The sequence below is a fragment of the Acyrthosiphon pisum genome, chromosome A1 (assembly GCF_005508785.2).
Source record: "Acyrthosiphon pisum isolate AL4f chromosome A1, pea_aphid_22Mar2018_4r6ur, whole genome shotgun sequence".
NCBI lineage: Eukaryota > Metazoa > Arthropoda > Insecta > Hemiptera > Aphididae > Acyrthosiphon > Acyrthosiphon pisum.
Genome location: NC_042494.1, coordinates 151421538 through 151442524, shown reverse-complemented (window position 1 = coordinate 151442524; position 20987 = coordinate 151421538). Strand labels below are relative to the sequence as shown.

The following is a 20987-nucleotide window of genomic DNA, read 5'->3' as shown; positions in this document are numbered from 1 at the left end:
AATATTTTATTTTTTTTTGAACTGTTTTAAAAAATACGATCAACAAAATGGCTATCTTGGAAATTTAAAAAACTTATTTGCCTAACAAATTTTTACAATAATTTTCGAATTTTTGAAAAAAACAAATCGAAAATAATTTTATTCAATCAGAATTTCCATACTTATAACTGTAAAGAAAACTACATTTAAATATATTGATTTTCCACGGAGATACTAAGGGTGATACGGGACTTCTGAGACATACTGTATTGTATAATATACAATATGATCAGCCCCACCAACTGGGTCCCGAAATTTTTACGCTTTTTGGCAGCATCCGATGAATTAGTAGTGTTATTCGATCGTCATCTGTCAGTATAAAGGTATATATTTTAAGTTAACGTATATAATATTATGTTAACGTACAGATACTTGCAGCGTTATTGTGATTTTCAATCATAATAATAGGTACGAAGGGAGATCCTGCAGGGACCAATGCTGCAGGCGATTCGGATATACAAAGTGGGTTCACCAAGCATACTTATTGCTCACCCCGGTCTAAAATTTAAATATTATATGCATTGATTCAAATTCTGATTCTCAAATAATTTTATGTAGGTACCTACCTATCTAAATCGAAATTTGAACGAGTAATTATTTCCAAATCAATAACTTAAATAAAACTTAATATTCTCAGACAATTTACTGAAACCATTTTTACAAATATAATATATGTAGGTATTATAAAATGCTAATAGATTAAAAAAATCATTGTAAATGATTTACTATACATTTCAAGCCACTCGTTGCCAGTAATATTGGGATGTACTAATTTCGAAAAATGGAATCGCCACATAGACAGTCTTAAGCACCGTACAGAACTGTATATTAGAGTGGCCTTAAAGTAAATTTAAAAAACCTATAAATAGGTATTTTAATAGATAAATAAATAGTAAAAGGATAAAATTGGGACGAACTTAATCGGCGATTTGCTCTGTACATCAATCGATCTCGTATTATAATGCTGTTATTCCCGCACGATTTAAAAATTGTTAAGAGTACCAATACTCGAAACGATCATATTATTATTATAAATGTTGTTTACCTCATTTTATATTGTTCTTAAATCACTTAATTTATTGTTTTAGCTATTCTTTTTGAAAGGATTAACAAATAAAAAAATTAAATTATCATTAAATAAAAATATACCTACCTACATATTATTATATCTAGGTATGTATATTACTTAAGGCAATATGTGCATGATTGTAATTTATCGACTCAAAAGCTACTTGACCAATTTTAATGAAAGATTCACTGATTATATAAATATCATAAAAGTTTAAAGTATAGTTTGAACAATGCTTGATAGGTAACGATGGACAACATTTTTTTATATTATTATTGATTATATACCATAAAAACTTAAAATAGTGTTGCTGCTGTTATCAGTTTTTGTGTTAATATTTAAAATACATATTGTTCTCCATAAAAAAATGCAGAAAACTAACATTTTTTAGTCGAAAAAAAGTAAAATATATTTATTTTGTGTTAAAATTGTTAAAATATGTGATATTGTTCGAAATAATAATATAATGTATAATATTATCACTATTATGCGTTAGGCAGGATATGGGTGGAGTGTAATGGTTAACGAGTTTTATTTTCGTCTAGATTACCTTAAAAAATATTTAAAATGTGTCATCATTAAACTAAAACAGTAACACATAACTACTCCCGTGTGAAGTCATCGCTTTGGGTTGGCTAGTTATATTATAAAACACAATTCAAATACTAATATTAAACATATGCATTGTAATATCTTCTTTTTTTCAGATAGTAATAATACATAATTTATTAAATAATATACCAGTTAAATATTATAGTTGTTTTGGTCAGAAAATTGGGAGTGCTCTTCTCTGTGATTATGTCTGTGGTTGTAATACAATATCGAGCACATTTGGTCCATTCGAGGAAATAACCCACGGCAACCGTATGTTGCTACTATAGTTGCTACTATATATGACTAGCGTATATGACTACCTATCGTATTACACGTGAACGTGTCAGGTTATTTTTTGCTTGTGTTTTTACACCTTACAGGACTATGTTGTCACTTAGCGGTATTAGCGAAAAGACAGTTGCAAGGTGACAGCCATGGTCAATTTGTCAGGTTTTCTCCTTTGATGGACATTATCTAAAAACTCGTTTAAAAATCAATTTTTAATTTTATAAAATTAATTTGTAATAGATAAAGTATATTTTTATATTCAAAATGATCATAATGATCGCCATAATATGCAATATTAATAATTAATAAACAATAAATTCGAATGTTTCTTATTTTTAAGATAACAATAAAAATGCAAAATGTATGTAAAGTTCACCACTTTTGCAGTAAACAAAGTTTTTTAACTGCTGAGAAGTTTTGTAAACAATTATGAAATAAACATAGGTACGTATTAAATGTGGAACGCATCTCTCGAGGCTATTTGCCACTGAACCTAATCTAAACTTTGGTTTTTGGTTTCTGGTACAACAAACCATGAGAATAATGTACCAAACTGAAGTAGAAAGTTTCGAAGAACACCATAATCCAGTTCATGGCTGCTGTAAAATGTATCCCCTACGATTTCTATTTAAAATTACCATAAATTAGTAACTACAATTTTTTTCAGTGTATTTGTATCATACCAATAACTTGATATTATTATATTTAAGAAAATTATACGTAATACCATCTATCTCTTTAACCGTATAATTAGACTAAATCCTATAGAATAATACCATCGATAAATATCCAATGTATAGGTACCTAACGTTGAAACATTTCCATGATGAAAAAAGTCAAATCAAATGAACTTCACCACATCATCACAACAGAAGATATCAATAATACGCATAGTAAACAATTTTGTCTATGGTGATTGATTATTGTAACAAATATAATAATACTTTGTATTATTATAGTAGTTTTTTGTATTAATCTATCTATCTATATACCTATGTACAGTAGAACTTCCATATAACGGTCACCGAAGGGACTGTAAATAATGACCGCTATTTAGAGGTACCCGTCCTACAGAGGTAGAATAATACTAGGATACACTCGACGGGACCAAAAAAATTGACCGTTACATAGAGGTAACCGTCCTATAGAGGTGACCGTTAACAGAAGTTTTACTGTATTTATATAAAAGACAAACAAATGTTTGCGACTGACTGATTGTGTCCTTTATGCATTCCTAAACCGTTCATCCGTTTGCGATGAAATTTGGTACAGAGATAGATTAGACCTCGGAAAAGAAGATAGGCTAATTAAAAAGGGATAAATTAAAGGTCCAACCTGGGGAAATGCTCAAACAGGGATTTTTACGATAGACATTTTTGTTTGTAAATTGTTGCTATTGGTTTTAATAATAGTTATTATTATAGCGATAAGCCTATTGGCGCAGTGGCACTTCTATGTATTTTAATAGGTGCAGAATATCACAAGTTCGAACCACGGCGACGGTGTACTAATTTTTTATATTGTTTTTATTCTTATTTTTATTCTTTTTTTATTTTTCTTCTTTATCTATACATACGAATGTTTGGTTTTTTTTTTATTCGGTTAGATTAGAAGTTTGTATTAATCCACCGTAGGTTGAATTAAGTAAAAACGAACAACTTGGTATACCTTTGATACTTTAAAGTTTGATTAAACACTTATGTAAAGATCATACAGGGTTCGTGATATATCGCAGCTCGCAGGTTGTTTGCTTACTTGATAATATACATTAACATATAATATAATTTACACTTGAAAGAAATTGCCACCACAGCGTGTTAGTGTGTTACACACAAAAGAAGTTGCACAATCAGAATTTTTTTCTGGACAACGGCGGGTAATTCAGCTAGTAAAATATAAATACAATTATTTCGTAATTATCGTTGCATACGTAACAAAATCTATGCCTGTAATAAGTATATGAAGATTTTAGTTTTCATAAATTATTTTAATTATAAAGTTATTGGTTATTACAAATTGATTTTATTAAATGAAAAATTGATTCTTAAACAATTATTTTATCTAAATGCTAGAATTTAATTTTGATTAATACCATTGTTCGGTATAGTATTAATTTCATATGTGATTAACTACATATTAAGATTACAAGCATCATGATTTGATCGTAAAACTGAATTCACCATTGCAAACTCTAGTTAATCCTAATGAGATGGACATCGTTTTAGCTGATTCACGTAAATGACTGATAATTTTGTTTGTAGTTTCGTGAACGATATCGTCGCTTTTATCCCTCAAATGTGACAGTAAAATATGGAAACGACATCGCTAGCCAACGAGGCCGGTGCATATGAGTAAACTAGTTCTTTTATGTAATTATCGTGTTTATTCTGTTAAGAAAAAAATTTAAATTTTCTTGCGTTTGTATCTTATAATATAATATTATCATAATTTGTATATAGAATGACTCGTGAAAATGTATTATATTAAAGTATAATACGCGTATCTCATCTTGGAAGAAAATGTCTGAGTTTCATCCGACAAATTAATCATATAGTTAGCATCTTGTAATATTGTCGTTTAGGCTCATAATAACATAGGCCCATATTAATATATAATAGTGAGTTAGGTAAGAAACTCGACACGATCGCATGTAATAAATCAATAGTCTGAACGGTTTCCGTGAGTCCATGACCCTGTAACAAAAGCACTCCCAATCGAAAAGTGAAAACGGTAATACCTGTAGGTACACTGTTTCAACGACAATTACCTAAATTATAATATAATTATATATAGATGGCACCTTGTAAATATTGTCGTATTATCACCGTTAAGTGACAACACAGGCTCATATTAATATATGATAATGCGTTAGGTAAGAAAGATTAAGAATGATACAAGAGCATCAGTGGTATTTAATTAATAATCAATTATATATAATTAATATACCTAGTGCTTGGTGGATATTTTATGAATTCATTATTTTACGTTGACATTTATTTCATCTGTTTTCATGTTGATTGGTATTATAATTTTATTTTATGAAAAAGTAAAAATTAGTACTTAATTATATACAGAATGGTGTATAATAAGAATTTTTAAATATACCTAAAGAAGTAAAGACCATTATTAAAAAACACCAATTATTGAGATCGTTTGTACAACTTAAGGAGTGTCTTGTGGAGATACAAGATTCTGTTTTTCAAATGAAAATCTCCTTTTTTACAGTAAATTATTTAGCAGATATTATTTCTGAAATTTTTGACGTAACAGAATAAAAATTCGAACGAGTACTTTTTGAGTTATTTAACTACGCGTACTAAGTATAAAGGTCCATGATAATGGGTATGAAAGATATGGGGGCTATGGTAATTTGAAAATGTCAGTAATTAGTATAAATCTAGCTACATTAATACTTTTTAAAAATGGTCCAAGTATAATTAATACTAGATCTAATATTACATCTACTTTATATTTTGTAAAATAATTTTTAAGAATTATATTATTATCCCTGGTATAAACATTTTAATAACCGAGAAACTACCCATTTGAACTTTAAACTGGAACAGAAAAGTTTTCAAAAAAACAATCCACTAAATAATTTATAGTAAAAAGGGGGAAAACTCATTTGAGAAACAGAAGTTTATATCACCACAGGTCCATAGGACACTTCTTTAGTAGTAGGTATAAAAAAAAAATTTAAGAACTTGAAAATATGGTCTTTAAGGTTATTTAAAAACAGAATTTGAATAAAAGAAAAATAGGGTTGAGTTTCTATCATGATTAATTTTTTCAAGGAAAGAGACTGGCTGTACGAATAGATTTTGCCACATCACAATAAAAATCACCATTGGTGAGTTCTCGTTCTACAGGGTTTGATTATACTATTGTACCTACTTATATAACGTCTATATAGTCGCACAGGAATGTTTTTGAAATGAGAGTGAATTTGCGTTAATTAATTCCTACTGGAAAAACAACGTATAAATGAAATATTGGACTAGAAACGTAATATACAACTGCAGGAGTAAGATATATTTAACTAATTGTCACTACAGAGATTAATAATAATATTATTAATGGTTTAACTGCATCTCATTCTGTTGCTCAACTGAGTGGTGTAACGTATACGCGCCACTGTTCATTGTATTATATAGGCGGCCAGACTCTCTCACAAGTTCCAACCATCAGCTATGCTTAATTAATACAACATATGTGTTTCTATTGCTTATGATATTATAGGCTTATGATAGTCGTACGATCACTTCACGTTTTTTAAATGAAAAAAAAAGTATTCGCTAAGACCACGAATGTAAGCGCCGAGTCCGAAAGAGAGTTACAATATTTTGTTTTTTCTCTATCTTTATCCACGTCTTACACGTGGAATAAACGAATCGATACAGTTTTTATATCGAATTCGATACAAGTAAAATAACAAATGATATTGTTTTGTTCAAGCTTACGGTTTTCTTAATGCGTGAGATTTTCGCGAGGGCGTTAGGAAACTTGATAGTAATCAGTAAAAACATCGTAGAAAGATTTTCGAATTATTATATTATATCTACGTAGGTACCTATATAAACACTAACGACGTAACCATAAAATATATAAAATACATAGATACCAAAAAAGCGAGCATTATTCCTTTAATCGATTCCATCGAGGTGTTCAATGCATATAACATAAATACTCTCTATACATATTTTATTAATACTTAAGGAATTAATAGAAGCTTTACAAATGTGAGACTACAGCAAAATGTCGTTTGTTTATTCTCATAATAACTTTTACTTATTCATTGTTACTAACCGTAATACGATGTATAACAATGCACACGATGATATTAAAGGTATTATACAACGATTATTATTTTACTTATACCTTCACATTACCCACTGATGATTATAAGACACGACGATTGTTTACTATTTAGTTAAAAATGAAATATAATAATAACTGAACAATATGTTTAGTTATTGCAGTGAGAGTGTAAAAAAGTTATGGATTTATAACTAATAAGTTGTAAGTATAAACTACAAGTAGTTGGCTCCATGCGGATATTTGAAAAATCCATAAATAATGTTTTTGACTAATGTTATGTTAAAGTATGGAATAATTCATTTTTTTTTTTGAAATTTATACTAAGAATAACTTAACAAGAAATATGAATAGTATAATTTCCTAAGCGTGGTATTATAAAATTAATCATATTGATTAAAGTAAAACTACCTACAATGTTAAATTAACAATCTATACTTTGTTTTACTATGTATTAACTATTTATTAACTATTTAACTAACTTAAGAATATACTAAAATTTTATATGAATATTTATAAAAAAAATAATAACGTATAAATTAAACGAAAGTTATGAAAAGTAAATAATAGTTCTAAATATTCAATAAAACACATGTCTCGTATACAAATTGAAGCTTTGGTTTTCGCAATTGAATATTCAGCATTCAATAAAAGAAAAATACAATAATCTCACCAGGGATATGATTTTACTTTGCTTACACCTATGTGAAATATATAATGAAAAAAAAAACAATCATTTCAAAAATGATCTGATAGTAAAGCCAATGTTATCTAAAACTAATTTTGATTAATTTTCACGCGCAAGTAGATATGACGGACATGTATATACAAGTAATAATACAGAACAAATTATTATTATTATTATTTATTCTGTGGTAATAATGCCGGTAATTTTAAAGTGATCTCGGTTTACCAAGAAATTCCATTTTACTAAGTTTATTTCATTGCAACCGTTCAAAATAATAAAACTTTCAGTTGATTTGGATTTCCAGGCATATTATTGTGTTTCCTATCTGTTCGAAATTTTGTTCCCTTTATACCGATTCACTATCCATCACTAACTATAATATGTCTAACCTAACCCATAAAGCCCTTAATGTCCATTGCATATGTGGACCCTTCCTTTGCCTTTTAAATTGAATTTGACTTCACTATGTGTATCACACAAGTACTACAAGACGTTATATATTATTTACATGTCTACCGTTTTTAAATTTAATTTGTTTTTAGTTTTTCCAAGGAATAGAGTAAGGGTTAAGGGTAAACAGAGCTTTGGTAAATACTTAATTCTACTCAATTAAATTATCGGTCTTGCAGATTTATCTGTACGCCAGTAAACAGTATCACCTAAATTAAATATTAATGGCTATTTTGGAACTTCTAAACCATGTATTTGAAGTTTAAACCTCTTAAAAAGTTAAATATGTTCAAAGATAACATACATGTATATTATATAGGTAGTCCATTTAGTTGAATATTACATTTTATTTTGGAATAACTAAACAAATGTTTCTTTGAAGAAAACTATTATTGGCTTAATATCTAAATAAACATAAATAAATTTAAATTAAAACATTAATAAGTTCCAATTAATATTATAAATAATGATATAATCAATTAGGTATTAGTTGTTTCTTATACTAGACTGCTCAATATTTTAATATTATAAAATTCTAAAAAAAGTGTTTGTAGTGTTTTTTACTTTTATGGTAGTAATTCTAGTACCTACTTAATATAAATATTTTATTCTGAAACTAAAATGGTCTCAGTATATATTTTTTTGATTTGAACCTATCGAAACAAATATGTTTTTACTTCTGACATTTTTGCATTGATCGACCTATACTTGTTTATTATTAATTAATAAATAATATCACCGTCGTCGGTTCGAAACCCGGCCACAGGCGTCACTTCTCTTCGGGCAGTCACGGTGTCTAATGAGAGAGGCCGCCATCCCCCACCCAGACATGGCATGGTAGATGCCTACGGATGCTCACTAGAAAATTCTGCCAAACTAACAAACACACGTGTTTAAACCTACAGTACCCTCCCCCAAAGTTAATAACCACCCAATGGCCTAAGTTGCCGTGGTTAATTAATAAATAATAAAAAATAAATAAATAATATTTTGATATTATTAAAACTAATGAAATATTATGTGTTGTTTATTTTTAATGAATCTAAACACAAGTGGTTTGACATTTCAAAATATTGAGTTGTTACGAAAATATGTAAACTGTAGGTACAATATTATAATATATCTTCGTATTTATCTATTTTATTGGACGTCATAAGTATCATCACTAATACTACATGTTATTATGTTTACTATTATTTTCCAAGTTACCAACACCGGATACGTGATATATGAAATATTGTTTACTTTGCATATGATATAGGTACCCCCCAGTTAATCGTATAACAAAAAAATATTTGAAAATTATCGTTTAAAAAAAAATAATAATAATTCAACAAGCAAAGAGTTGACGACGAGTCACAGTTTCAATCACTATACCATAAACATTGCTTAGAACTTAATAATGGTTTTTAAAATAATGTATGATACAATTTTAACGATTGCTTATAATATACAACTCTCACGTATAATATAAACGAATAGGGTGAGGTATAATATTCTCTATTTATCTTAAGTTATTTTAAATTTTTTACCCATTTTTTTTTGTACTGTCCATAAAACGTACTGTAATAATGATTTGTAATTCAATATTTTATCGCTCTATAATTTTTTTTTGGAAACAACCACAAAAGTCACGCTGTAGTTAAAAAATACTGTCCAAACGCTTGTGTCTACCAGTTTAGGGCTTTTAGCAAATTGAACACGCGACCCTGTCTCGTTGCCACTGACGACGAAAGCACAGCGTACGTGATTTCATTTAAAAATATTTGTTCCGTAATTAACGCAACGAGTGCCAGGTTTGAAAAGTGGTTTGCGTATATACACGACGACAGTCAGTCTTAAATATTTCCATACGTGCGCACGATACATGTATATTATATTCTCAGTCGATTACTCAAGACACAATTGAAATTTATGAGAACGTATGAAGGATAATATTATAAAATATGAAAATGTAATTTTGGGCTAAAATATTATGCAACGTAATATGTAATAAACCTCTATGAATTAATTATAATACATTTTCGTGTGGAAATTTACCTAACCACTCGTCCCTTGTTTCGTATTCTTATCGATTGTTAAAAACGCTGAACAAGAATAATAGTGTAGGTACACTTGATTGACAAACCTGCAATTTTGATTTTTTCGATTTTCTATTGTATTTATTGAACCATTATTAACCCTAGTCGAATCATGTATGAAATATTATTTGCAAGCTCGTGAGCTCAAAAACCACTATACAATTATAAGTACTTACATAGTTCCTTTTCGTAAATATTTTAAGTGAAAATTGGACTTGAGACGTTAATTACGGAAGTCGGAAATCATGAGCTATACATATTATGAAAGAAACAAAAATACTGTATTTACGTTTAAATTTTAAATACAAATTTAAATAATTAATAATTAATAAATAACTGGTTATGTTATTTAAACAAATAATGTTTGTCAAATGGCATATGAAAATAAAAACTATTATATTATTATGTTATGCAAACGATTAAAGTAGCGTTGAATTATATTTTATTTCAATGACGATACAGTCATCAGTCAGAGACGGCTATTTATTTCAACACAATTATTATTGTTATTAGTTTTCTTGTTGAAAATATTATAATTTATAGTTTCAATAATAGAAGGAATAAGAATAATATTTCTACAAGAATTATACATTAATATTATGCGTTACCATATAAATATATTTCATTATACCGACACACATAATATATGACATATTATGATAATCATTATTATATTATATTTATTTTCGAACTTTGGTTATTCAATTTCGGACTCGACAACAATTTTTTTTTTGCCATAATAACCTTATCTAGTGTAGTAACAGCCGCTAACCGTACGCTAAGGAATCTACAGTGACGACTACGGTCCATTGGCCTTCTACCAGAATAAGGGATGAAATGTTGTTTTCTAGTGTTGTTATAGTGTTGTTGCTCCTTATAGTTAGAGAACTCGCTGGACGTTTTTCGTGGACGTGCCCGCCCCGATCCATTTAGGGCAACGTACAAACAAACAATACTAATTTAATTAAGTTGATTGCTGAATGAATTATGTATAATGTGCACTACGGACCTCTTTGCATCGCGGATCACTCTCCTTACAAAGGGCGACGCGTGTTGACAATACTGGGAATAATCGCGTTGAATCGGCCGCGATATAACAACAACAATAATCGTTCGAATTAATTAAGGCCGCCTGCCCCTGTACGACGGTGATACGTTCTTATTATTTTCATTATTATCGTATAAGTTGATAACAATATGACTCTATTTCATTCTTTCGTGATAGTCGTCATCGAAGTGTGAAGTGCACGTGAACGAAAGCATTGCTCATCATTACGATTTTACTGAGGCAAAACTTCCTAACAAATATTATGGGAATGAAAGAGACTATATTATATATACATATACTCAACATGATAAAAAGGAGTATTTTTTTATTCCAAAGATGTGAAAAAGCTATAAACTAAATGCTATCAAATATCTTACGTATTACATTGAACAATATTGTAGTACAACATATTTAAATATCATGCATTTCTATAGCTTTCACTATAAAACTAAGTATATACATGTTTTAGAAAACAATTCCAAAACTGGGTTTTTAGCAGTCATCCCGACAGAGATTTTCTTCTTTATAATTATAATTTATATTGATCAGGTTCATGAAACGACTTTCGAATGGGACGCGCATTGACACGACCGGAAACTAACCTATCGCAATGTATCAGATGTAATTTAATTACAACGAAAATAATCGTCCATATGTTAATTAGGCCCACGTGATGGTAAAACGTTATTATTATTGTTTTCATTCCTATCGTATACGTTAATTTTTTATAACAATTATATCACTCTATTTCATTGTGTTATGAATTATGATAGCCGTTGTCGAAGTGAGAACACGCGGACGAAAGCATTGTTTATTATTACAATATTTTACCGGTACGAAACATTCACACAACAAATCGCGGTATTCCGCAGATTATATTAATTTAATAAGGGACTGAATTCTGAAACCTATACATTCAACATAATAAAAAAAACCTTTACCATTCTCTCGCGGGCGAAGTGTTGTCTAGTGGAATTTACTTTCTAATAATATTATTCGCGTAACGCGTTGGAATAATTTATGTTTATTTGAAAGTTGAGAAAATGCTATAAAGAAAATATAAATGATATTGATTTACTCAATACTTCGAACGATATTCGAATATAAGATTCGTTGAATTCATGAATTTCTAAGACTCTTACTTAAAACTATAATATATATAGGATCACGTTTAAGAAAACAATTCCAAAACTTCCGGATTTTTGCAGGCACCCCAACAGATATTTTCTTATTTCTAGGAATAATAACATAAGTAAAAAAAAAAATCGTCTGATTCAGTTTCACGAAACGACTTCAAAAATAGTGATGACGATGCAGAGTTTGAGTATTTTTTTAATTTTTTTTTTTTTACACACAGGTAGGAATTTAGCAGGTTTCGTTCGCTTTCAGCGATTTTTGTTTCATCGCAATAACAATAGGTCTGATTAAAAGTTATTGCCACTCACATTGAGTCATACGTGTGGCACGTGTCGTCGACATAGCAGCCGGTTGAACAACGTCAACCATTAATGCCGCAGACGACTCGGCGTCGTCAGTGGTGGTGTTAGGGTACTAGTCAACGGCGTTTTTTTTTATAGATCCTCCTTTCTCCCTTAGTTATATTTTTTTCCGGTTAATTTTCGTATATTTTCGGTACTCTTTTCATTTTCATAAATATAGAAATAGAGTAAGAAAAAAATTATTAATTGATGGGTATCTAATAAACAAAAATGTGGGTACCTCAATCTGACTGTTATTACTTATTACGCTACCACCGCGCGCCGTTGGAACTCCGTGAAAAGCTGTGGTGCTGTACAGTCCTAAATTTGTAACATATAAACAAGATATTTTTAGACAAAAATACTAAAATAACAATAACAATATTTACTTACTATAGAATTGTATTATATTATTATATTGTACGTAATTAGGTCATCGGTATTCTTATTAGTTTGGAAAAACAACATTCGTAGTTTTGACGAAAACGTCACTCAGTGTAATAATGTATATTGCATGTTACGTATAAACGTATATTTATTTAAAACTTCGTAATAAAACTAAATAAAATTAGAATCATACTGCAGAAATTCAATGAATGAGGTTGTACATGTACTATTTCCCAATTGGCTGTACAATATTATAATTTTTTTATATTATATCTCAATGCCTTTTTAATTATTTTTATTACGCTTGGGAACGTCTCGACGGACTAGCTTTGTTGTCAGTATAACAATAGATGAAAAATATTGATGAACTTTCCACCAAAAAGAGAAAACTTGATTTTGAATTATGAATTTTACTATTTTAGATTTAATAAAAATATTGATTAATATTGTGTTATACTCAATTCAGAATAAAAACAGACCGCATTCGCGCATCGCGGCTGCCAGACAACCTGGTGGCCAATTCGTTGATTATTCGGTAATAGTGAATATTTGTGGTGGTAGTGGGGATAGATGTGTAGCAACAACGTGTTTTCTTCCGTTGCCGGTCATCTGTTCTTATTCTGAATAGAGTATACAGTAGTTGGTATTGAATGTAGAATGTCGTGTATACTCGCCACGAAATACAAATATACCTGTGCGTCAGGGGCTAAAGTGGGGGGGGGGGGCGCAGGATGATTCAGTCCCCCTACCTCTGACGGTGGTTAAAAAGCGTCCCAATTAACAAATTAGGATTTTATACATTAGACGCATTATACATAAAATTATATATGGAACGCTTAAAACTGTATGGAGACATTAGTCCCCTCTGGATTTTTTCCCACTTTAACCCCTGCTGGGCAGTGGACTAAAACGGGTTCGCCGAGCGCAGGTCAGGCTCCTGACTATAACCATATTTTTATAACCATGACAAGGTTGCGGGTGGGGAACCAGTCGACGCCTGCGTGTCGAGGTACGTTCTCATTCCGCGGCGAGTATTATAGGTATACTATACAGCATATTATAGTAGGAAAATATTGGAAACCATAACAGGGGGGGGGAGGTGGGAGAAAATCCCTCCACTTCAATGTACGCGAATCAATGCTTCATACCCGCCCATAAACAATTTCTAAGTACCTACGCCGTTGGATATACCACTATTGCGTAATAGTATAATACACATTGTTCTGTGTATTTCACTTACGTAAGTACACGACGTGTTATTAATAATAATAATATTATATTGTATACGCTTGAGCTTGGTGAATTTGCAGGGCACGCACGGCCGCCTCGAGTATTCATATTAGTTAAATGAAATCACGCAATGTCGAGTGTGAAGATTTCGCGGATGGTGCGATGAATGCGCATACATATACTATATATTAAGCTCCGTGGACCGTTCATTAGATAAATTGCCATTTTGCAAATTGTTAGAAAACTGAAGCACCGTCAAAAGACCCACCGTTGTTGTAGGGATGATGTCTTGTGTCGCGTGATGGGCAACGAGGTGGCTACGCTACGGATAGAACGGAGAAATTAAAATTATAATTAATAACAATAATAATTTAATTTATATAGGTACTTTATATACATAATAATTAATAATATTATAATACACTTGATAATAATAAAATAAAATATTTAAAACACAGTAAAAATAATAATAGCTAACTGCAGAATCTTCAATATCGCAGTCGCGCGGGAAAACTAAATTCGAACAATGAGTAGTTTTAATAATTATACTCAAAGCGCACGACAAAGCGATGACGAGAAGTTTCAAGAATTTTACGGGAATTTCGGTTTTTCTTTATTTGTTTTTTTCCCCACCATCAAATAATAACGGCTGGCAAATCGGAAAAAGTTTTTCTTTCTCTTTTTTTCTTTATTTATTTTTTTTTATTTATGCCACCGTCCCGCATTACATTATGCATTCATGAGGTTTTGTAACCCAATCTCGTCGGCCACGCTGTTTCTTATCGACACACCGCTTGCGCTTTTGCTCGTTTATATATATTCGTACGTCGACAAATGTTACGTACACCGATTTATAATGATGCATTATTACGAATTCTCCTTCGCCTCCGCCGTAAGTAAAGAAACAACACCACAGCGTGATAACGTAATGCAATTTCAACCCTCGGATATCGGGGTGTCCCGCTTTCCCGGCCGAAGTTTCCGTTCATTATATTGTTCGCATACACGTTTTTTTTTCTATGGCAGAGACTTGATGGGAAAAAAAATGCGAAAAAAATGATACGATATTATTCAAACACCCTCCTCCGGTGGTTCAAAGGTTGTTTGCTGATAAACCTCGGAAGCTCGCAATCCAAATTACCAAAAGTAATTACATTATACACACCACTATATAATAGATAATAATATTATAGAAATGTACGTACAAAACAATGTTACGATGTGTTTTTAGGTTGTAATTATTTTATTTTTTTTCACCACGCGTATTCGGTTCACATTATTTCGATGACACTTATTTTACGGTACGTATATTATTTATGTCAGTCGTAGGTATAATATTACGCCAGCACTGAGTTACTGCATAAGTGATATTTATTAAAGTTAACATTATTTACAGTATTTTTCACCGTGTTAAATATGAACCTCTCAGCTCTGCCGTGATGTAAAATTATTTTATAATACATTAATTGTGTGATAATATACTATATGCAATTTATTGTACAACTAATATTGATTTTTATGATTTAATAATTTTACTTAATGCAAATTTAACAGGTTGGTAATAATAATGTGCGTGCGTTTCAGAATTATTTCGAATATGTTGGATCAAAATTCACATAATATAATATATATATATATATATATATATATTATTAGTGTACGCCATAAGGCAGACGATGAAAGATGAAAGGTGACTGCACCAACATTACACAATGTTACCACAAACTTTGAAAATTGTAAAAGACCCTCTGAGTTTAAATTATTTTATAACTATATTATGAAAGTATTTTAAAGGTATTTAATAAAATATAGTATACGCACAGAATACATCTATACAAACGTAATATTATTATGGAGATACCAAAAAGGATTAAATATTTTATTACTAGAACTTTATATTTTGTGGGTACAATTTTGGGGTATTCTTACTGTTTTTAATACAATCAGTGAATGAAGTGAAATATTTAAATAGTATTATAATAAATGTAAAAAAAAATGGTGATTAAATACATTTTATTCAAAATAAATTTTAAAATTTAAAGGTATAACATGGAATGAAAATATTATAATTTAAGTAAATTTTACAGGTAATGTGTTATGCACTTAAAAATTTAAATTTGTTACATTGCTTCGAGTCCGCAGAGTGACCTAAAATTATATAATACAATTATTCAAAAGACCTAGTTTTTCGTTCTGTTTAAATGCACAATTATTTAAAACATTTTTGTTATTTATGCAGTTATCTCGTTAGTTATTGAAATGAGTGTGCAATTTATTTAAGTAAAAGTTTAGTACAGAAAATTGTATAACCATTGTCATGGCGTATGCAGAAAGAACTTGCAAGCTTAGAAATATAATGAACATTTATTTTTAGAGGAAAAAAATAAATCTCAGAACTCAGTTGTATAAATCAACAATATGGTTTTGCTTCAGAGGAAAAAAATATATATTTATGGTTACTATTATTGGATTAGTTTGCGAGTAAATAATGAAATATAATATAATAGCACATTTTGTTTATTTTTTAAAAATAAATTACTCCAATAAAATAAAGTTATTACATTTTTTTTGTACTACATTTTAAAACAAACTTCATCGATTATTATCAGTTTATATTTTTATTATACTTAACTGCTCAGACCAAATTCATTCCGTGTAAAATTAATAGTCATTATTTATTAACTTTATTATTTTTATATATTATTTAACTGGTACGGAGCACAATTATATATCACAGAACATCTAAACGTTAATAATAATAATAATAATAATGTGATGCTGCCACTATATAATATAAACTTTGGAAATTAATTTAATATAACATTACGACTGTGACCTGTAATATACCAGTTGATAACAAAATTATTATCATTATTGTAATTTTGATAAAACTTACTATATAATAATATATTATATATTAAAATACGCACCCAAATACGTGGCGAAATTCTATCAGACAGAATTGGTCAGGAACCTATAGTGAAATAGAACATTGTCGCATGTCATAATACGCGTAAATCGATTAATTTAATATTATTATATCGTAAAATGATATTAATATCATTGATACAGATACGTTTATGACGAACCACTAGTGTTGTTGTGAGGGTTATTCTTAGCAGGGTTCAATCTACAGTTTTGCATAACTAGCCCGTCTCATTTGCATGCGCTGATCAAGACTTAAAGATGTTCATCACGCTACACCGTTGAACGTCTATAATATTATTCTATAATAATGGTCGTTTATTCGACGAGTTCAATATTGTTATTGCTGTGTGAACCGGCGGTGGTTGGAGGGAGTGCGATTTTGAGCGAGTTGCGAATATTATTATAATATTATCCAAACCGATATAAATAGCAATTTGTATTAAAATCCTCCACCTGAGTCGGATTCGAGGCAGATGTCCTAATAATTATTCCGTGTTAGAAGGATGTACCTATTGCTGCAGAAGGATTCACCTAGCACGCTCAACTCATCTTTTCTTCCGAAATTATGCAGTTGTTTAAAATCTGATGTTTAGAAGTTTTAAATATTACACTCAGAGATCATATTATTATGATATTTTAGAATTCTTAAGATTGTTTGTACTTCTCAAGAAGTGTCCTGTGGATAAAAAAATTTCACTTTTTCAAATGAAAATCCCCTTTTTCTACAGTAAATTATTTAGCGGATAATTTTTCTCAAAATGTTGACGTATCAAAATAAAATTCAAACTAGTAGTTTTTGAGGTAATAAATGTTTTGTACTAAGGATAATGAGCTCACATAATTATAATGGGTTTCTATGATAGGTGTGTTATGGTGATGTGAATATTTTAATAATTAATATTATTAATCTATCAATTAATAAAAAGTAGTATGATAAATATTAGATACGAAACTACATCTATTTTATATCATTGTAAAATTAATTTTAATGGCTATACCAGCGGTTCCCAAACTGTGTGGCACGCCACTTAAAGGAGGCGCGAGCACTTAACAAGGGCGGCGCGGCGAGCAGTTGGAATTTTATACATATTGTTATTTTTAGATTAATTTTATGTCCGATAAAAATTTTGTAGAAACGATAATCTTATCTTATCCATACACGACACACGTTTATTACAAAATAATTACAGTTATTCAGTATTATAACTGTCGTATTCTCGTAGTGACGTAGTGTGCAATATATGAGCGTACATTTTTCTAACTTTATTCGTAATACTTTATTTTATTTCGTGCTATTTTTTTCAATCATTAATATGGAAAAATTTCTTAATATTGAATCGAAACGTAAACAAAATGAGGACAACTGTAAAGAAGAAAATAAACGTAAGTTTAGAAAATATGATAATAATTACTTAGATTTTGGGTTTACTTACATTACAATAGATAACGAAGAACGTCCTAAGTGTATTATTTGTTTGAAAGTATAAGCTGCTGATAGTATTTTTTAACAAATTAAAACGTCATTTAGAGACTAATCATAGTACATTAAATAATAAATCACGTGATTATTTTGTAAGACAACTTGCAAAATTAGAAAAACAATCTTCTAGTTTCGTTAAACAGACAAGCGTTCCATCTAAAGCTCTTTTGGCTCCATATAAAGTAACATTTCGTATTGCACAATGCAAAAAACCTCATACGATTGCCGAAGAACTTATTTTACCATCAGCAATAGATATGGTTTCTACTCTGATAGGAGAATCTGTAGCAAACCAACTTAAAAATATACCTTTGTCTAATAATACTATTAGTCGGTGAATTCAAGATATCTCAGATAATATAAATGATCAGCTTATTGATAAATTAAGAAATAAAAATGTCGCGGTTTAGCTTGATGAAGCAACCGATAATAATAAAGCCGCATATTTAATATGTTATGTTTGGTTTATGGATGGAGTAGATATTATAGAAGAATTATTATTTTGTAAATCTATATTAAGTGGTACTAAAGCTAAAGACCTATTTGATATCACTAATAATTTTATGGATCATAATAATATTAAATGGGAAAACTGATTGGGCGTGTGTACAGATGGAGCTCGAGCTATGTCTAGTCAGTACGGTGGACTTCAGGCTTTAATTCGACAAAAAGCTCCAGAAATGATATGGACTCATTGTCTTATTCATCGAGAGGCTTTAGCGTCACAAAATATAAGTTGCTCTTTAAATTGTGTACTTGAAATAGTTATAAAAGTAGTCAACTATGTAAAAACAAGACCTGTTAAAGCAAGATTTTTTCAAAAACTGTGTGAAGAAATGGGTGCAGAACATACAACATTACTGTTTTACTGTAATTCTAGATGGCTATCAAAAGGTAATGTACTTTCAAGAGTATTCGAACTTAGACAAGAACTTTATTCTTATTTAAATGGAGAAGGTTATAATAATAGCAAAATGTTTGTTGATAGTGATTTTGTAATAAAATAAGCCTATTTATGTGATATTTTTGAAAAACTTAACTCACTTAATTTATCTTTACAAGGTAAAGAAACTCATATTCTGCAATTATACGATAAGATAGTGGCTTTTATTAAAAAAACCAACTTATGGAAAAGAAAATTAACAGAAGAAAATGGCAAAACCACTTGTTTTCCACTTTAAAAATATTTTCTTGGAGAGAATGATCTTGAATTACTATTAAGTTTAAAGACAATATTTTTAGAGCATCTGACGAATCTTGAAACTCATTTCATGAAATATTTCCCAGAAGAAATGAAACAGTACTATTGGATTAAAGACCCGTTCACTGAAAAGCCAACATCAAATTTCACAACTACAGAAGAGGAACAATTAATCGACATTTCATCCGATTCTTCCCTACGAATGCAATTTTCTTCATATTCACTTTTAGGATTTTGGAACAGTATTAAAGATGAATATCCTGAAGTTAGCAACAAAGCTTTACGTATAATAATACCATTTGCCACTTCGTATTTATGTGAAGCAGGATTTTCAGCTGTAGCCGTATTAAAATCAAAATATCGGTCCAAACTCAATGTGGAAAAAGAAATGCGTGTTGCAGTAACTACATTAATTCCTAATTTTGAAAAATTAATAAACGAAAAACAAGCACATTGTTCGCATTAATTATTTTGTATAGAATAAAATATTAAGTTTACTGTTTTTTTTTGTCATCAAAATTTAAATTTAAAACTAATAAATATTATATATTGAACAATTTTCAACCTATTTCATTGGTCACCTGAGTCTTTCGCGCGCTAAGCACGATTACTTAAGAAGCCATGTGGTTCTTGGAATACATATCGCAGCTTGACAGACTAACCGTTTTAGTATTAATATAAATGAATAACACGACAATATGATTATGTATAAGTATAATATATAATAACGTACAACTGGACAATTTAACGTGACTGTACACACACACCGTATACGCACTGTACAACGGTGGCCGTGCAAGTGATTCTTACATACTTGAAAGGCCCTATATATATGATTAGTTGAGGTCATCCCGTATCCGTATACAATATAGAAAGCGATAGTAAAAGTGTTGCACAGCTATATCGTAACTGCATAAGTATCTATTAGAAAACGACATTGTACACGCACGTGTGTTTACATGGTTTGAATACTAATATTAATTGTATATTTCAACACCCTCCCTCAATTAATAATTTCTTTAATTGTAGTCACTCCAATGGCTGACCGCAATTTCTCGAAACGCTCCTTGACCAAAGGCTTTGTTAGAATGTCTGCAATCTGGTCCTCCGTTCCAATGTATTGTAGTTGAAATTGCCCATCTTCATATTTCTCCCGTATGAAATGGTATCGCACGTCTATGTGTTTTGTCCTCTTATGAAACTCCGGATTC

General features: G+C 29.9%; 1 protein-coding gene across 1 annotated transcript in view; it reads left to right on the top strand.

The window, feature by feature from the left end:
• Positions 1–20987, top strand: part of LOC100166556 (dopamine D2-like receptor) — a 376736-nt gene that overhangs the window by 241143 nt on the left and 114606 nt on the right. The gene's annotated exons all lie outside the window — the stretch shown is intronic.